Genomic DNA, 11,964 nt, shown 5'->3' with positions numbered 1-11,964 from the left:
GAAGGCAGAGTATTATAATGGCAGTACACGGAGAGCCCGCCTGCCGGCGGGTCAGCTCTGCTCGGGCACGCTGTGAGTCACAATGACTCGGTGTCACGTAATGTGTTGTACACAGCGTGTGATGTCAGCCTGACTGGAAGAGGCAATCCCACAATGCTCGTCTGTCTGCAGCTCCCCCTCCCGCCAGAACAATGAGATCACCGCTGACTGTGAGCCATACCTGGGAACGTACCATAGTTACAATTACGAGGGGGGAACCTGCTCAGTGTACAGTAACACAGACTACACAGCATCTACCCTCCACCCCTACAACCCATTCATCCGGGCTCCCAAGCGGAAGAGGAATTACCTCCCGCCTTCTCCTAGCAGCACGTCACCATGGCAGTGACGTCACTCCTTACGCTGACGTCAAGCAAAGGCCTACCGGACGTCGGACTAGGTGTACCCCCTGTGCGGATGAGGGCGCTGTGTCCCGCCTGGACTTGGCCCCGCTGGGTTTGGCAGTTTCTCGGTTCCGTGTGTGGGACTTTGTGAGGTTCTTCCTGTGACGGGATCCGAAGAGGAGGCGGCTCCCCTGGGGACCCGAGACGTTCACCCCGGTGATTGGCTGGAGCGGCTCCCTGAGCTGTGAGTTCAGAGGACGCAGGTAATTAAAGCAAAACAGCCGCCTGGACGGAGGAGGAGCGGAGAGCAGGGCGAGAGCACCTGGCCGGGGGACGGGGAGCCGGCCGGAGGCTTCCTGGGGCCCGGCGCCCCCTCCTGAGCATTTCCCCGCGCGTGCCCCATGTGGTGGCGGTGCAGCAGAGCTGGCTTTGTGCTCAGTGATCAGGGCCAGGGTGTCCTGCAGGAGCCTTTAACCCTTTGGTGGCGGCAGGACCTGTGCAGCACTCCCTGCGGATAATAAAAAGTTCTTTGGCATCCACTTTATTTATATTTTATTGCCCCTTTTCCCCCCATTGGTCAGTAGTGGCATTACCAGGTAGCGGGGGTCCCGCCAGTGCTAGACTATGGCCTTACTGCCTGATCAGCGGGGGTCTGACTGCCAGCCCCCTCCCCCTACTGATCCCCAGAATGAAGGGCGTCCCTGCACAGCTAGGCTTATGACTTGAACTCCATTCACTTGAGGTCTCAGAGTTACTATCCTGGTGATATCAGAGTTCTGATCGTTATGGCAGAACTCCTCATCTTTGAATTGTTGATTTCAGTTTCCCTGAGGGCGGACCTCCGTGTGAGCGGTGGAAATGCCCCGTGCTTGTCTGTTCGGCCCCGTTCACATTCGCAACCGCATCCGATCCACATTTTGTTGCAGATCCGATGCCGACCCATTCATTCCAATGGGGGCGCGAAAAATGCACTGTCCACCGGCCTGCAAAAAAGACGGAACATGCCATATTCACCTTCAGTTTTTGCAGACAAATGTAGGACATTTCTATAGGAGTAAAATGCGCCATGCTTGTGGACCGCAAAACACATCCTGCCACGTGCACGGGGCGTTACATTGGTCTCCACAGAACGGAGGTGGGGACATCAAGGCTGAGGGGTCACCTTCTAGGTACAGCGGGGGGCTAGGATATCCTCGGTATGCCCCCACCGATGCGGTCGTTAATAACAACATATTTGTTTTAACCCCAGCTTCTCTTTCGGGGGACGGGTACACGGGCAGACCTTCCGCGTAGCACCCCTGGTTATGTGCCGACTTGTCCAGATTCATCGGCAGATTTCATCCTAGGCTTTGTAAAGGGTGAGATCCGTGGAGGAAATCTGCATCATTTAAAGGGGTCGTCCAGTTTCTTTATCTATTACCTATCCGCAGGACAGGTCATCAGTATGAGATTGGTGGGGGTCCGACACCCAGCAGCCCCGTGATCAGCTGTTTGAAGAGGGGCCACCGCGCCGCAGAATCCTTCCAGCTTTCCTGTTCACTTGAATGGGATGAACGGCTGTAATTACCCTGCACCGCCGAATGGAGGCATCGCTCACATGAGCATCGAAGCCCCTTCAAACAGCTGATCAGCGCAGGCGCCGGGGCCCCCACCAATCTGATAATGATGACTTATCCTGAGGGTAGATCATCAATCTCGCCAAACCAGACACCTCCGTAACATCTGCGCTACAGGTGAATTCACTTTGCTGGCACTGTCACACACGGCCACCACCACATGCATCCATCACGTCGGCTGGATTTCTGGAGGTCTGTAATACCTGTCCCCGCCTGTGATATAGAAGGTGAACCGTGCTCGTCCCCACAAGGGCATTGAGACTAAGCCTAAAAGCCCCTGTCAGCTGAGCCCCCAAAAGGACTGTATTGGGCACTACCTCAGCAATGGCTTAAAGTGGTTTCCTGAGCTATTTTTACTGATGACCGTCCTACCCAGTCCCACCCCGCAGATCAGCAATTTGAGAGGGCAGTAGCGCGGCGGCCTTCTCCAGTTTTGCCTAGGCCATGTGACATCACATTCTTCGGTCACATTGACATTGAAGTGAATGGGGCTTAGCTGCGATGCCCCACAATGTATGGCGCTGTGCTTGGTGAGAAGGCCACGGTGTTACTGCGAGCGTCGCTGCCTTCTAAGACGGCTGATCAGCGGGGCTCCGGGTGATGGACCCTCCACCGATCAGATACTGATGACCTATCCAGAGCATAGGTTATCAGTAAATATCTCGGAAAACCCCTTTAAATGTATCTCCTCTCCACAGGATGGGGACTGGTGGGGCTCTGACCACAGGGATCCCCACTGATCATAAGTGGGGAGGTCCTGGGTATGATGGAGCAGAAGTCAACCATGCTTATATCTATGGTACTTCTGGAGATAGCTGATGGTGAGTTTAGCAGCATGCCGGACCACCGCTCTGTTCATATGGGGGGCACCTGCCCCCTGTGTTGTGGATGGAGGTCTTGGGACGATCCCTTTAATCATTAGGCCTTCTGAGGGAGTCGCCAGTATCTAACAAGTGGCACTCTCCGATACTTTTATGTGGCTGTCGGCCGTGGTTTGCTCGCTCCCCACACATCCTCCAGGGGAGCTGTGCTTCTCTGTAACAGGCATTTCAGTAATAATATTTACATTTTATGTCAATCTGAAGTTTAGAAGACGTTGGCAATTGCATAAATAACAATACCCTAATATACGGGTACATTATAAGATAGTAAGTGGAGTCCGTGTGACAGGAGTGAGGCCGGGATTTACAGCAATCTGTTTACATTTTTTTTTTTTTTTTTTTTTTTACAAGCAAGAATATAGAGATTTGGGAGTTGCGAGATGACCGGTCACCTCTCCCGACATGCCATGTCAGGAGCTACTTGCATTCCCAATAAAATAACAACTGTAGGTCATAATTTCTTATATCTCGCTTGTGCTGCCCCTCTGTTATTCCTACTAGAAGTTTATGAAGGAATTGCCAGCAGTCTGCAGTGTAGGTCCAGATGGGTGTTACCATTCGGGGGTGTCCCTGCACAGTGCGACAACACTGATTGGGCCTTTATTGCAGACTGCTAGCAATTCATAAACTTCTAGAAGGAATAATAGAGGAATGGCACAACATAGCCAAACAAATAGATGCTCATTGGGAGACCAGGCAATGTGGAGCAAGACAAAAAAATAAAGGATTGCTGCCAGTGCAGGGGACGTCAGGGTCACATTATGTCACCGTTTACTTGTGATTTGTAGTGTCTTTATCGTGGGAAATCCAGGCATTGTGGGGAATTCCTGGGGGATTACAGTCATCTATAGAAAGAGAAGAGACAAAGATGGCATCTCCCGTCCCCACTGACCCACGCTAGGGGACATCAGGTGGATTTTCCGTGGCGTTGCACTGGGGAGCTCATAGCTTATGTTAATTTGCTGTGAGTTTCTGCTGATGTAGCAGGAAAGTGATGATCTGACATTGTGGTCACATTGAGTCATCGTCTGAACGTACGGCATGCTGCCAGTGGAAGGTTCCTTGTGAGCCCCAATCGCACCATGGTGATTAACGGCATCACACGGGCGTTTTTAGAAATAATTGAAGTCCGTGGGGCTCTCAAAATAGGAAGATTTTTTTTTTTTTTTGGGCTATACGGACCCCATTGAAATTACTAGACCGTTTTTAGGTCATCAGTATCTGGTCGGTGGGGATCTGACTCCCGGGACCCCTGCCCATCAGCTGTTTGAGAAGGCAGTGGAGGTCGCAGTAGGGCCATGGCCAGTGACGACACGTTCATCAGTCACATGGCCCAGGAGCAGCTTAGCCCCACAAAAGTGAATGAGGCTGAGAGCGCGATACCAAGTACAGCCGCTATACAATGTATGGCGCTGTACTCACAGGAGCGCGGGGGTGTCGGACCCTCCACTGATCAGATACTGATGACCTATCCCGAAGATAGGTCATCAGTTAAAAGATCCTGGAAACCCCTTTAACAGCCATGGAGACACAAGTGTACCCGTCTAACCGCCATTAAAATGGGTTTCACCCGAAAAAAGGGCCTTTCCAGGCACACTCGCTCCTCACCGTAGGGAACAGAACCTGTGCTCCCAGCGTGATGTCACATGTTCTCACTGAGAGCGCAGGTCTGCCATGAGATGTGAGGGTTTCAGTATTTTAAGGTGATTAAGTAGTTAAAGGGGTTATCAGAGTAATGTGGGGGGGACATTATAAAACTCATCAGGACTTAAATATACATTAGTTAAGATTGATTTCTTTAAAAAAGAAAACCCACACTTACACCTTTGCATGGTTCTGTTATTCTTGCTTTGTTTACATGCTGCAGCAAAGCTGTGGGGGCGTGTCCAACAATGCCTGAGCTCTCCCTCGTGAATATTTGTGGGCGTGAATAATCTGCTCTTCCCCGCCCCCTGCACGGCACAACCTAACCTTGCATGCAAACACTGTCACATGATCATCTCCTAGCTCATACAGGCAGATCTGCACTACATACATCGCACACATGTATACATCCCACGCTGCCCCACACACATGTAGGTAGTGAATGCAGACAGGCTATTATAGCCAAGTGATAAAGTACAGAGAAGATCTGCCATATTGGACTGGACTTTATCACTTGGCTATGATTGCCTGCTGTTAGACCAGTAATGGTTCCCTGGATAATACCCACCTCTTAGGTCCCATTTACACCAGCGCTATTTATTTCTGTTGTTCTTCTCATCTAATGGAGCAGTATAAGGGAAGTGCTGGATCAGGCACGTAAGGTTGGGTTTTGTCATATGCTCAACATGCACAACAGATGCCATACTGTGACATCATCACCATGGAGCTCCATTGTAAAAAAAATTGAGGACTCTGCAGGATGTGAAAGTGTAGTGTACCACGTTTTTCCATCCTGCAAAGTCCAGGATAGATGATAAATTATATATATATATATATATTCGTATTTACCAATCTATATCACTATATGCACATTTCTTTATAATGTATGTATGTGGAAATCGTATCGTCCGACGCCCGGGACATGCAGTTCCGGGCACCGGCAGGTAGTTTGTTCAGTAGCTTAGCCCTGCTGCGGGCAAGTAGTAGGGCTGAGATGGCTTTGTTTACGGGGCAGTGGATCGGCGACGAGCTGGGCGTGGAAAGGCGTTCCCATGGTGATGGGGACACTTGAAGTTAAAATATACCATCGGATTGGAGAAAACTCAGATCCGATGGTATGTTCTAAACCTGAGGTGTTCCCGTGATGATGGGGACGCACCTCTGACCGCGGCACCTGAGGTGTTAATTGCACGGACGGCAGCTCCCTGTCAGACGTCGGGTGCCGGGAATGTTTCTACAATGTTTGCATTGGTGGGCAGACATTCCCCAAAAAAGTATTGCGATACTCGATACCACGCAAAAAAAAAAAAAAAAACACCAAAAAAGCCGCGCATTCCGCATTTTATGGAATGTTCAGCCCTACCGTATTTTTTGGGGGGGACAAGGTTACAAAAAAAAATGGGGAATCGCGCTGTTTTTATTAATTTATTTTCTGTTACGGCGCTCACCGCTTAGGACATTTTTTTAAAATATTTTAATAGTTTGGACTTTTCGACATGATATGTTTATTTGTTTATATATTTTATATGTAAAATTGGGAAAGGGGCTGATTTAAATGTGTTATTTTTATAGTTTTATTTAATAACTATTACCCCCCCCCTAAGGGGCTAGAACCTGGGATATTTTAATCCCTTGTCTATTCACCCTAATAGAGCTCTAACTCTCTCCCTGCTGCCCTGTGCCTAGTACACAGCAGCAGGGAGCTGACTATGGCAGCCAGGGTTTCAGTAGCTTCCTGGCTGCCATGGCAACCGAACTGAGCCCCAGCATTACACTGCTGGGGCTCCAATCAGAAGCTGCCACTGGACCACCAATGATTTTAATACTAGGGGAGTTGAGGGGAGGGGACGCACTGGGCCACCAATGATTTTAATACTGGGGAGGAGGGCGCACAGTGCCACCAATGATAATTAACATTAAATAAAGCAGACGGGTGCAGCACCTGAGGGGTTAACTGCCGCTGATTGCAGCTCCCCGCCAGCATCCGCCTCCTGGATTTGTATTAAACATTTACTTTCATTGGTGGCGCAGTGCACCCGCCCCTCTCTCCTTATTGGTGGCAGCGGTTCCTTCTCTCCTGTGCTGAGAGCAGCGCGATCCATGTTCTCTGATACTAGACTGTGCAATAGCGAAGCCTAGTATTAAAAAAAGGCAAATCCTGGTATCTAGGTCGATACCAGGCAAAAGTATCGAAAATTCAATACCCGAAACAACCATATATAGATCTATATCTTTGTCAGCTATATATAGCTTCAATCATGGGCAAGACTTTACTTGTATGTGGTTGTCCGGGGGCAGGTGGCTTTGGGGTCCAATCACCAGTGGGTCAGGGCTCTTCAGCCAGATACAGGGGGAGAGAGCTGCGGGCACCCAGGCTCTCACGCTTCGTGTAGAGAGCCGGGCCACTCCCTGAGGCTACATGCACACGACCATAGTTCTGGTCCGCATCCGAGACCTAGTTTTTGCGGCACTGTGCTGTCCGCATCAGTTGCTCCGTTCGCAAAAAAAATATAACCTGTCCTATTCTTGTCTGTTTTGCGGACAAGAATAGGCATTTCTACAATGGGCCTTCCGTTCCGCAAATTGCGGAAGGCACACGGGTGGCTTCCATTTTTTGTGGATCCGCGGTTTGTGGACTGCAAAAACCCGCACAGTCGTGTGCATATAGCCTAAGGCAGGGATAAGCCTGTACACGAAATGTCAGCACAGGGGGTCTGGTGGATGACGTCGTGGGTCACGTGACCCGCATCGGCCCTGCAGAATCCCAGTACTGTACAAGAAAAATGTAAATTACAAAAGTATTATTAGATAATTATAAGGCACATGGTCATATATTTATATAACTCTGAGAACCCCTTTAAGATGAGTTTATCTTTGGTCCCGCTGAAAGGGGCGATTTATAATACTGGGGCCACAAAAGGGGCAAATTACATTGTCCCTATGGGGACCATTATATATACTGATGGTATTACAGGGTTTGGGATAAAAAAATAAATAAAATTCCTCAATTTTTAACAGCCAACAAAAACTGATGCAAAACGGCCAGAACATTGCTGCACACACTAATGCAAAATGACCATGGGGGCTTTGTTCGGCCAGTCAGGGTCTTCCACACCAAACTCGCCCAACCCTGCTTTTACGGACCTTGCTTTGTGCACTGGCACAGTGTAGGGATGAGTGAAACTTGTTTTATGGTCCATGGTAGCGGAATCCAGAACGGAATTCTTAGATAAACCGAACTTGAAACACAAGTTCGCTCAACACTAGTGTAGTCATTCTGGATCAGAAAAGGGCCTTTCTCTAACTGTTCCACGAAGTTGGAAGCATATAGTTCTCCAAAGCGTCTTGATATGGTGAAGTGTTGAGATTTCCCCTCACTGAAACTATGGGGCCTAGGCCAACCCCTGAAATACAACCTATAGCATTATCCCTGCTCCACAGTGCAGCCAGGCAGGTCACCTTCTCTGGCACGTGCCACACCCAGACTCGACGATCAGACTGCCAGAAACCCATGCCATGAAGCTCCCGGCACAGGTTTTGCCCGAGTAGGTTTGGACTCTAGAGTTATGGAGTCAGCAGAGCGTTGGTGTCTTATGTTCTATGCACCTCAGCAGTCGATGACCCCGCTATTTTCATGGTCTCCACTTTGATTTGCGGTGGTTCCTAAATGCTTCCCCTTTGTAGTTATACCACTGATTGTGGAATATCTAGAAGGGAAGAAATTTCATGGTGACCACACTTGAATTCAGTGAGCTCTTCAGAAGGAGCCATTCTTCCACAGATGTTGTAAAGGCAGACAGCATGGCTAGAGGCTGGATGTTATACACCTGTGGCAATGGGACTGAATGAAACACCTGAATTCAGTGATTAAGGTGTGTCCCAATACTTTTAGCCATATAGTGTATATATAGCTTGTCCACCTCCAGAGTTGGATACAATTGGATCCCAGTGTAGACAATCTTCTGAGCTAAACAGCCTGGACCCCAGCAGTCACAGGAGAGAGTTTTGGCAGTGCCTGTATCTTGCACAGTTTGATCAGGATGAGTGTGGGTCCCAGAGCTTAGATTGCATATCCTAGGAATAACGTGGGAATATCCCTTTATATGTTGTAAATGCTGATACCGGCTGACATACCTGTGAGCTACATACCGCTCCCACTTACTCACTGACATGTATTGTCATCAGGGGCGTAGCTAAAGGCTCATGAGTTCAGCTTGGGCCCCCCTTTCCTCAGTGCTTTGTGGCCAGGGGCAGGGAAGCACATAGCCTTTATGCTGCACGAGGCAAAAATTCTTGACCTAACCCATTCCCTCCAGCCAGAGGTGAAATCTGACCAGCATGCACCTTCTATAATACCGGTGTCCTCTTATGTGGCACAAGGGTCTTTGGGCCCCCTCAGGCTCCAGGGCCTGGTAGTGACTGCTACCTCTGCACCCCCTATAGTTACACCCCTGCTTGTCATTTATCACCAGAAAAGACCTCTCCAAGCCCCGGACTACATGGGGAATTTTTAGCATCACCCCTGCTTGATCAAGTAACAGCTGCATACAGCTGGGTTCTGGTTTTCAGTCATAGGTGTACCTTGGAATCTCCAAAAACTGTGTTCATTTGTATAGCGCTTCAGATCCATTACCCTCAGCAAGGCAATCTAACCAGAGGATTCTTCTTCAGACTCTGTTTGATCAGTTTTCTGTATTTTTGCAGTGTAAAATGCAGTATGAGCTCAGCCTTAAAGGGGTTGTCCCATTACAAACGCTTATCCCCTTCCAACTGGATAGAAAATAAATGTCTGATCATGGAGAAACATAGAGATCAAGCGCTCTGTTGTCTCCAGCAGTCCCATAGACTTGCATGGAGCAGCATCATGTAGGTGTGATCAACACTACATTCAAGTGGGAAACAAAAAATAAGTGGGCATACCATAAAAAGGTGCAATCCATGTAAGGCTGGGTTCACATCACGTTGTTCCCATCCATTTAACATATACAAAAAACGTATACATTAAATGGAAGCCTTAGACTGATGCCATACAGTGGCATCCGTTCACCATAGAGTTCCATTGTGTGTGTGTGTGTGTATGTATGTGTATATATATATATATATATATATATATATATATATATATACAAACACACACACTGTTGTACCATTGTGAAAAGAAAAGTGTACTTTCTTTTACTGGACTCTGCAGGATACAAGAACGTGGTGTGCTGTGTTTTTGTATGTATACATCAGAGGCATAAAACATGATGTGAACCCTGTGCCATATGGCCGATGCAGACTGATACAGCCCCATTCAACTTCAATGGGTTTGCGATCTGCCTGCAGAGCAAAAAAAATAGAGCATGTTCTATTTTTTTGCAGTGCAGAGGCACGGACCGAAATGCCACAGAAGCACTCATTAGTGAACGGGTCTGCATCTGTGACATGGTGTGCAAATGTTTGCGGGCCGCAATACGGCCTCAGCCAGCACATGTTTGTGTGCACGAGCCCGAAGCCTGATAACATGACCATCTACTGATTTATACATGACCTCAAACCATCATAAATTAGACAAATCTAACAGCAGTGCAGAGGGGAGACCAACACTGGTGTAAAAAGTCGTTCTTAGTAAATGTGTCCCACGCTGCATCCCACCTTGGTGCTGTGTAGCTGCAGACCCCTGTCCACCACCAAAAAATGCCCTATAGTGGTCACTTAAAGGGGGTCATTTCACTTTAGTAAGTTGCATTTATCATGTAGAGAACGTGAATACAAACCACTTCCTAATGTACTGTGATTGTCCATATTGCTTCCTTTGCTGGCTGGATTCATTTTTCCATCACATTATACACTGCTCGTTTCCATGATTACAGGCCACCCTGCAATCCATCAGTGGTGGCCGTGCTTGCACAATATAGGAAAAAGCACTAGCCTATATGTGCTCCCATGGTCCCCACCACCAGAGGCTGACTCTTACTCCTGTAGTGTACAAGCATGACCAGCACTAATGGATTGCATGGTGGTCTGTAACCATGGAAACGAGCAGTGTATAATGTGATGGAAAAATGAATGAAGCCAGCAAAGGAAGCAATATGGATAATAACAATACATTAGTAAGGCTAGTATTGCACTAGCGGCAGGGGACTCCGGCAGGCTGTTCCAGCGGGTGAATCCGTCCTGCCGCTAGTTCACGTGTGCCCCCGGACTGCTGCTCCGTCCCCATTGACCCCCATTGGGTGCGGGGGCGGAGTTCCGGCGGCGCACAGGGCGAGAGGCAGCCAGACTAAAAGTACTGTATGTCGTACTTTAAGTCCGGCTGCATCTTGCCGTGTGCTGCCACCAGAACTCCACCCCCATTATAGTCAACGGGGACGGAGCGGCAGGACGGATCCGACAGGCTGTTCACCCGCCGGAACAGCCTGCCGGAGTCCCCTGCCGCTAATGTGAAAGTACCCTACGTGGCTTGTATTAACTTTCTCTACATGATAAATGCCACTTACTGAAGTGAGACAACCCCTTTAAGCATCCAAACTCAACTTCGGATCAATGGAAGAAGCTGATCCAGTCTTCTGTGGACAAACGGCTGCGTCATTTACTTGGAAAGGAGATGGCAGATCAGAAGATGTGGGAGGCGGTGTGATGCTCCGGGCAATGTTCTGCTTGGAAACCTCGGTTTCTGGCATTCCTTCCTATATTTTGGCAGGTTACACTTACCTAATATTACCTAAAATATTGTTGCAGACCTGGTACTCCCATTGATGGTAACATTATTTCCTAATCTCAATGGCCTCTTTCAGCAGATAATGCACCTGCCGTGTTACAGAAATGTTCTAGATTAGAGATTGATCGAGCATAGGTGGAATGTGCTGGACCATCTATGGAGGCTCCACCTTGCAACTTACAGCTTGGACTTTTTTTAGACCTCATGTGGAGTCCATAACGTGATGAGGTAGAGCTGTTTTGGCCAACATGAAGGGGATCTACACTAAAAAACCCAGAGGAAGCTGCATTATTGCACGTCTTTTTCTACCGTATGTGAAACCATCATTTTACGTAATATATGTAGCAATAAGTAAAAACAGAATCCTGGCGATATGGCACTGAATGAAGAAATAAACGTTTCCAGCGAAGCCATTTTTGCGTTTCCCAGACATCAAGATGAATGACAGGACCAACCGTTGAGGCTCTGACATGCAACAAACATCCACATCCAGACTCTCTGAAAAGCGTAGTGCCAAAAACCTACACCTTTCTCACTTTTCCTTATGATTCATGCATTTCCTGTACCCCGTCAGAACACTCTTGCCACTCTGAAACCTTTTTACGATGCTACGTGGTGTAAAAATAAGTTGCAAATGACAGCGCACACAATATTTTCGACTTTGCACTTCTCATGCCACTTTTCCAAAAATGGCAAAAAAATATGGGGTGGTGCTTAGCAGAAGGGGGAGGGGCCTC

General features: G+C 48.3%; 1 protein-coding gene across 1 annotated transcript in view; it reads left to right on the top strand.

Moving 5' to 3' along the window:
- The first annotated feature begins 369 nt into the window (after positions 1–369).
- LOC122932384 (cyclic AMP-dependent transcription factor ATF-1-like) overlaps positions 370–11,964 on the top strand; it is a 23,740-nt gene continuing 12,145 nt past the window's right edge. Inside the window, exon 1 of the mRNA XM_044286757.1 lies at positions 370–646. The gene's annotated coding sequence lies outside the window, so the exon portion shown is untranslated. The remainder of the gene's footprint in view (positions 647–11,964) is intronic.

The sequence above is a fragment of the Bufo gargarizans genome, chromosome 3 (assembly GCF_014858855.1).
Source record: "Bufo gargarizans isolate SCDJY-AF-19 chromosome 3, ASM1485885v1, whole genome shotgun sequence".
Lineage (NCBI taxonomy): Eukaryota > Metazoa > Chordata > Amphibia > Anura > Bufonidae > Bufo > Bufo gargarizans.
This window is presented reverse-complemented; position numbering and strand designations above follow the sequence as displayed.